The sequence below is a fragment of the Astatotilapia calliptera genome, chromosome 3 (assembly GCF_964374335.1).
Source record: "Astatotilapia calliptera chromosome 3, fAstCal68.1, whole genome shotgun sequence".
Taxonomy (NCBI): Eukaryota; Metazoa; Chordata; class Actinopteri; order Cichliformes; family Cichlidae; genus Astatotilapia; species Astatotilapia calliptera.
The window spans coordinates 60918492-60925965 of NC_137424.1; the positions used below are offsets into that span (position 1 = coordinate 60918492).

Consider the following 7474-nt stretch of genomic DNA (forward strand, 5'->3'; position numbering starts at 1 on the left):
AACTATTGATCAAATCCCGTTGATCATAGATCAAAGACCACTGATCAATGGCGATGAGTACCATTCACAGAGAGTGGAATGGCTGCATTTACATGAAAATCAAGGAGGGGGCCTAAGGGTACATCTTTCACCAATGCTGTGATTGCAGCTATTCCCCAACTCTCTCTGAATGGTACTCATGGCCATTGGTGAATAACTTTACTTAAAGTTACTTAAAATAAATCTTTACTAGAATCATGTTCACTGTAAATAGATATAAATTTATATATGGGCATTTTTACATCAAGTGCTAGTTTAAAGTCCTCTGTGAATTGCTACGTTATCCTGGTGGAGAGGGTTTGTGTTTCCCAGGAATTCTAGGGACTATGTTGTCAGGGGGACTTTAGCCCTTGGTTGTCATGGTCCTGGGTCTTTGACCCAGGTTTTTGAGTTTGTTAAACTTGTTGTGTTAAATATACAGCAAGTTCATACAACATTTATGTTAGGTTTTGTATTGTTGATTGTCATTTATGCTTAGAAATATCTACTTATATATGCTTAGAGTTTTATAATTAGTTGTAGATTGGTAGAGGTTTGATCCTTGATAGTCTGCTAACTTTGTGTGCATTAGAGAGCACTCTGGGAGCATGGGAGAGATCGTACCTTCTCTTATTGTTTTATGGTAGGATAAACGTATCTATATCTGTTTTAGGCTAAGTGCCTTTTGTTTAGATGAACTGCTGGACTTCCAGACCAGCAGGTTTAGCGAAGTCATTTATGGGGTCACATTCTGACCCCCCCCCCACACACACACACACACACACACTTACACAACGCACAGGCAAGGTACTCTTTGTTTGTATGTAGACGGGGGAGCGGACGAGAGCAACTGGGGTCAAGCGAAGGAACGGCGTTTGTCCGGTTCTCTCCCGTGCACGAGAAACATGAAGAACTTTGCTTACTTTGTGCCTTGCTTGCTGTGTAATTATATTGTCTTCAACGTTCCAGCGAATAGGTTCAAGCTACAAACCTATCATTTTACATTTTTAGTCAGTCAGATACTAGGTTTTTAGGAGAAACTGTATGTGTGTGTGTGCGCTTGGATTCTGATTTTTAGAGAGCCTCTGAATTTTTGTTACTTAAGTTTCTAGTTCTTAGTTCCTTGTTTTTTAGTCTTTTTCTTGTATCTTTTCATGCATTCCCTATCAGTGTTGTATCAGTATTTATTTATATTTCTATTTCCCCAGTTGTGGCTCTTTGTCTCTGACTCTCTCACCCTCATTCTGTGTTTTCTTAGTGTTGTCTGTCTCCTTCCTTCTCTTCCCTGTATTTTGTAAGTCTGCGTCTTAATGTGTGTTGAATGAACAATGGTCTTTCATCAGTTGGATTTGATCAGTGGTTGTTGATCAATAGTCACGACAATTTACATATTAATGATCAAGGAAATTACCTCATAGCCCATTGTTCATTCTGTGGTGCTAGTTTCAGTTATCATCCAAAGTACTCTTTATAAGATTGGGGAAACATGCAGTCAGCTGAGACTGAAGAAGTCACTTGGATGAGTGACGAAATGTTTTGCCCACTGCTCTACGTCCAGATGAACAGAATCAACTTTTTAAGAAGGATAAATGTTGAGATACCTAATTGCAATGTTCCTGGTGTGAATATAAAAGCTAGCACATGACCAGGTTCAGTATGAAAAACGTTGCAGTTCATCTTTTCTTTGGTATTTCCAGCAGGTCTCATCATGGCTGCAACTCACAAGCGTTCCTTTTAGTTTTGCCTGCAGGAAAAGTCAAGGAAAGATCTCTTTAAGAGGAGCCATGAGTGACATTAAAAACTATTTTCTTTTCTGAAATTTAAATTGGGATCTGATTCCAAATACAATAAAGACGAGGCATACGCATAAGCAAACAATATCGGTGCATTTAGAAAATAACTTAAAAATTCATAAAATCAAGAAGGGTCTCACTTCTTTTTCAATGATACATAGGCTGTACATTAAAAAACAAAAAAGAAAACAGGGAACAACAGGGAACAGCCAGAGGAAAAAGAAGAAGAAGATACTGTATTCTTTTAGGTTTCAGGTGTCTGGGTGTTCTTACCTTGAGCCCACTTCCGGTAGATGTAGATACACAGTACAAGAACACAGTTGTAGAGGATGAAGAGAAGGACACTAGAAATCACTCTGGCCCAGGGTATGATAGGAGGAGGAGGAGGCAGGGTGGTAGGATTTACTTTCTTGAATTCCACTGTGTGAGAAACAAACTGGACATTCAATCATTTGGTTTTGCACAAGTACTGGTGATCCAGATGATAATTTAGAAAATAAAATTCAATTTATGGTATTTAAAAAAATAATTTATTCATTTAGGTTTAGTATAACTTTTGGCTTTCACAGTTTTTCTTGCCCATGTATGAAAAAATACTTTTATTGATATACAGAGACAGAAACTGAGGAGCTCCATTGTGTGAACTTGGCTCCCAAAAAATACAAATGTAGAAAAATGTATAAATATTAAAGTCATTCCTAAAAGTGACTCCTAACTTTCATGTGTCTTCTACACAATTGGTAGGATTTTTTTTTTCTTTTTTCATTTGTGTGTCAGGCTATAAATCCACTTTAAGAGTTTCATCAAAATAAATACATTTGACAAAGAAATAGATGCGTTTTTCTTAGCTTCCTAGTTTTAACGCCTGTCCTACCAACATCGTGCCAGTGCCGGTTCCTAATCTGGAACAGTTTCCATGTATTTACAACACTTTTGGCAAACCAGATCTGGGCCACCAAAGGGCCATCATTCTTTGGGGTATGTGGGCCATGTGTAAGCACATTGTGTGGGCCAGGTCTGGGCCATAGCAATTTTGCTATGTGGGAACTTTTGCTTCATAACAGCTCGTTCTCAAAAGCTATCAAGGTAGAACAAACTGGGGACTACTTGAGTGAAAAAGATAAAGCATAAACAGAACTACTCTACAAAGGAACAAACGCATCATGTCACCTCTTACTGCGAGGAGGCTCTGCCTTGACTCTCCTTTTGACGGGTGTTTACACTTATAGAAGCCTTCGTCAGATTTTGACAGAGCTGAAAAGGTCATCGTCCCTGCATCACCTGTCCCTATGAAAACACCATCTTTGTAGAATGCAGCTGAAAAATCTGACTTTGAAATGTCCTCATCTTCTCCCATGTAGGAGCAGCGAATTGTCACTTGGTTGCCCTCCATCACTGGATCTATGGGGCTTTCCAAGATCACACCATGAGCTGGAAAATAAAACAATAAACAGCAGTGCAAATATGGATTACTTTTTCATGTCTAGTTGAGTTTAATAAAATATATCAGAAAAAATTATTAACCTATCAATTATAAAACATACAGCCATGACATTACCAATCACTGTGATTGTTATGTTTTTGCTGGACTCCTTTTTAGATTCACACCAGTACACTCCAGTATCTTTCGGGTAGGCATCCTCGATGATGCAGGACGACTCGCTCGGTGTTCCCCAGCCAAACGTGAACTCCTCAATCTTTGAGCCAGTGTTTCTCTTCACTGTCCAGCCAGTAGAGTTTGCCACACACTTCAGTTCAATTTTGTCATACTGGAAGAACTGCAGTCTGTTGGGGGTGATGCTGAGTGTGGCTGCAGAGAGGGAGAGATACAGGAATTGAAAGAATATATTTTAATGATTACATCAAAATTTAACAAAGCGTTCCTTCTCACCAGAAAAGAAAAAAAGTTATATTGGGGATGGGAGGACCACGGTAAGGTCACTAAGGCTGTCAAACAACTCTTTAGTGGCTTGGTCATTGGGGTGGATGAAATTTGTCCTGAGTTCCTAAAGGCTTTCAATGTTATAGGGCTGTCCTGTCTGTCTGCAACATTGCATGGAGATCTGGGGTGGTGGCTCTGTACTGGCAGACTGGGGTAATGGTTTACTTATTTAAGAAGAAAGACCGAGGGTTTGCTCAACTGTAGGGGCATCTAACTCATTAGCTAATGCCAGGGTGTGGAAGAGGAGAGTCTGTCCTTTAGTCAAACCTGGGATTCAGCAGGAGCAATATGACTTTTGCCCTGTCTGCAGAACAGCAGCTCTTTATCCTCTCCAGGATATTCGAGGGTGCATGTGTGTTCGCATAACCAGTTGCACATTCAATTTTGTCCCTTGGAGTATCCTGTGGGGGATATTTTCTTGCTATGCTTCTCTCATTACTGTACAACTGTAGTGAGAGAGGCATAGCAAGAAAGGTCCAGACACATCCAAGACATGCTGGACAGATTTTTATATTTCAGCTGGGGTGGAAATAATCTATCCCCCTGGATGAACTAAAAGAGATGGAATTAGTGAGAAAGTTGTGGCTTTCTCTGCTCAGATTGCTTCCCACACAGCCCAAATCTGCATAAACAGTAGAAAATGGATGAGTAGATTTTTTATTAAACAAGACTTAAAACTAGAAAAATTCATCCATTCATCAGTCATTTTTTTTTCCCACTTATCATGGGGTCAGCAGCCTAAGAAAAGAAGCCCAGACGTTCTTTTCTCGCAGCTTATCTGGGGAAACAGCGAAAAGTGTTCGCAGGCCAGGAGAGAGATATAACATCTACAGCTCCAAGCGTTTGCTTTTGTTTACTTCTTCTGGTGGCAGAAACTTTGACCGTAAAATCATCCATAAGGGTTCCTTTGAGATCACAGCTCAATTGAGAAGTCAATTTGTCATAAACTTTGACTTGTTTCCCAGTCAAACAACCACTATCTCTTAAGTGGTGTGAAATCAATGACTGACTAAAGAAAGAATTAGGTAGAGGGCATATTAGAAATAAATGTCTAGTTGCTGTGTTGTTAGACAAGATATACTGGTTAAATTAATCAATCTATTACAGCCATCTGCATTTACTAAACCGGATTTTTTCTTCTCCTCCCCAAATGCACTTTGGCCTACAATATACTCCAATATAGGAAAGGCTGAGCAGTTGTTATGAGTATGTCCAGAACATAACTGCAACAACATTTTTCACTTTTCCTTGATCTCAGTGAAAACCATCATCAAGAAAGATTGAAAGAGAGAATCACAGCACTCAGGGAATCAGACTGTACATGTAGGTTCCTAAATAATGTGTTTGCAAATTTTGTTGAGATGTTGCTCTATTGTGGAGAAAAACCCTCTGCCTGATGTATTTGTTTCTAACTGTGACCATTCCTGTCACTCCCAATCTTCATCATCTAATATCTGCAGCTCTGCCTCCTGTCTTTTTGTCAGCACTACCATCCCCCCAAACACAAACCACAGCAGATCTCACTTCCATCTTGTGAACCTTCCTTTTCACTCTTGCTTCTATCCTTCTGTCACAAATCAACTCTGACACTCATCTCCAACCTGCCTGCACTCTCTTCTTCACCTCACCTGTGCATGTCTGTTTCTTTGGATAGTTGACCACAGATATTTAAACTAATTGAAACTACCTCTACTTGCAGCTTCACTGGTACACCTTTCCCCCTCCCATTCACGTTTTCTGTTTTGTTTTTACTGACTTTCATTCCTCGTCTTTCCAGAGCATCCATCCACATCTCCAAGTTCCCTTTACACTTCTTCCTTACTCTCACTACACACGACAATATCAACTGCAAACATCATAGTTCACAGAGACTCCACCCTGACCTCATCTTGTATTCTGTCCTTCACCATCACATTTTCACACAAAAGGGACTCAGAAGTGACCCCTGAAAATTGCATGTCAATATTCACTCCAACCTAAACCTAGTTGTGACCAAATTTTAATTTTTTATTTATTTATTTATTTCATTAAAACATTGTAGGACCAAGTTAATCACTGAAAGCTACAAACAAAATTATTACTAAAAGAAACCTGAAATCTGAGACAAAAGAGGGAAAATATTTTTTAAAGCATTAAATTACTCACAGAGCATGAAGACAAGTGATGTGACCTCCATCCTGTACATGTGTCATTTGCATCTACAGTTCAACATGTAGTCTACCACATCCTGTCCTAACACAGGAAACTATGTAAGCCTCTACTCAGTAACTTTAAACAAAACAAACAAGAAAAAAAACATTTATTTGCAAAATTTGAATTTAGATTTTAAGCTAGATTGAGTTCTAAATGGTTCATTTGAAACCTTTTAAAGGTGCCTAAATTAATTCATCATTTATGTGTTTACTAAATGTAACATCAAGAATGTGTTATAGTTTGTTGACCTAATCAGTTCTTAGTGAATGCATCCAAATCAATTTTTGTGCTTAAAGACTTAAGCAATGGCTTAATCAGACAATCCAGTCTTGAACAAAAAAGAAGAGAAAAAAACCTGGCTTCTGAGAAACAGGATATGAAACAGCTACAGACTAATGTTAAAATGCCACCCACAAACCCAGAGCAAACCCACACTCTTCCCTTGCATGCAAGACTCCATGGTAACCACTGGGGAGTTTATGGGAAATGAAGGCATAAATACAAAAATAAATGAATATTCCAGAAAGGTTGTGCTTCCGTACAGACTTTGCATAGTGTATCACTGTCCATATTTATAAATTAAAATGTATATATTAAAGAAACCAAACTTCTATTGAGAATAGATGTGAATGTTACTGAATGTATTTGGCATTATGTTTAGCAAGAACTTAACATGTGATCACATATCGCCACCTAAGGAACTGTAAGACCACACACATTGTGCTAGTAAAACACAATTGATGCTGACAAATACTGACCAAAGCAATATAAAAAAGGAACAAAGTTTTGGATCCATCTCCTAATTATTATTTTTTTTAAAAATTACAAAATTATAAACAAAAAACTCAAGAGAAAGCACGTGATAGGGTGCCAAGAGAGGAACTGTGATACTGCATGAGGAAGTCAGGAATGACAAGGAAGTACACTGAAAAAAAGGGATTGGCCATCTCTTGGTTTTATGTAAGCATCTTCCATGTATTTAACACAAGTGCCTCATGCTTTAAAGTTAAGTGTAACTATATAGTGTAGAAACTACATAATATGCAGAGCGGGTAGATTAAATTGTTCATATCATAGTCGAGTAAAGTCCGGGACAAACTGTGTTCCTTCTCAGCTCAATACGAAACGCGCAATATTTTTCTCTGAATGCGGGATGATTCCATTTGTACGGGACGGTTGGCAACTCTACTAACTAACCTTATGAATAAAATAAAGTTTACTATCAGTAACATCATAGCACCCACCCAGCTGTATAGAAACTCCGTCATGCTAGCTAGTAGCAGTACGAGTTATTGTAACTGACTGTAAAAAGTCACCACAACGAAAATAAACTCCACCTAAACTTGGTTTATATCTGACCCAGATAGACTGCAGGTCATAACTTCTTACCTGAAGTTCAGTTCACCTGACACTCGGACCGGTGGCTGCCTCGGGTCTCTCCTCCTGCCTCCCCTTTCCCTCATCCACCTGCTGGCCTCCACCACTTGCTAATGTTACTGACTCTGAGGAAGCAGCGCCATAGCCACCA

The 7474-nt window shown here is 38.9% G+C and overlaps 1 long non-coding RNA gene across 1 annotated transcript; it reads right to left on the minus strand.

Annotated features, from left to right (window-relative positions):
- Positions 1-1478: 1478 nt before the first annotated feature.
- Positions 1479-4781, minus strand: LOC145421987 (uncharacterized). Its single transcript, XR_013903351.1, has 4 exons — positions 3370-4781; positions 2982-3242; positions 2085-2231; positions 1479-1762 (listed from the first exon to the last, which is right to left on the minus strand). It is a non-coding gene; the product is annotated as an uncharacterized LOC145421987 (long non-coding RNA).
- Between the last annotated feature and the right edge of the window lie 2693 nt (positions 4782-7474).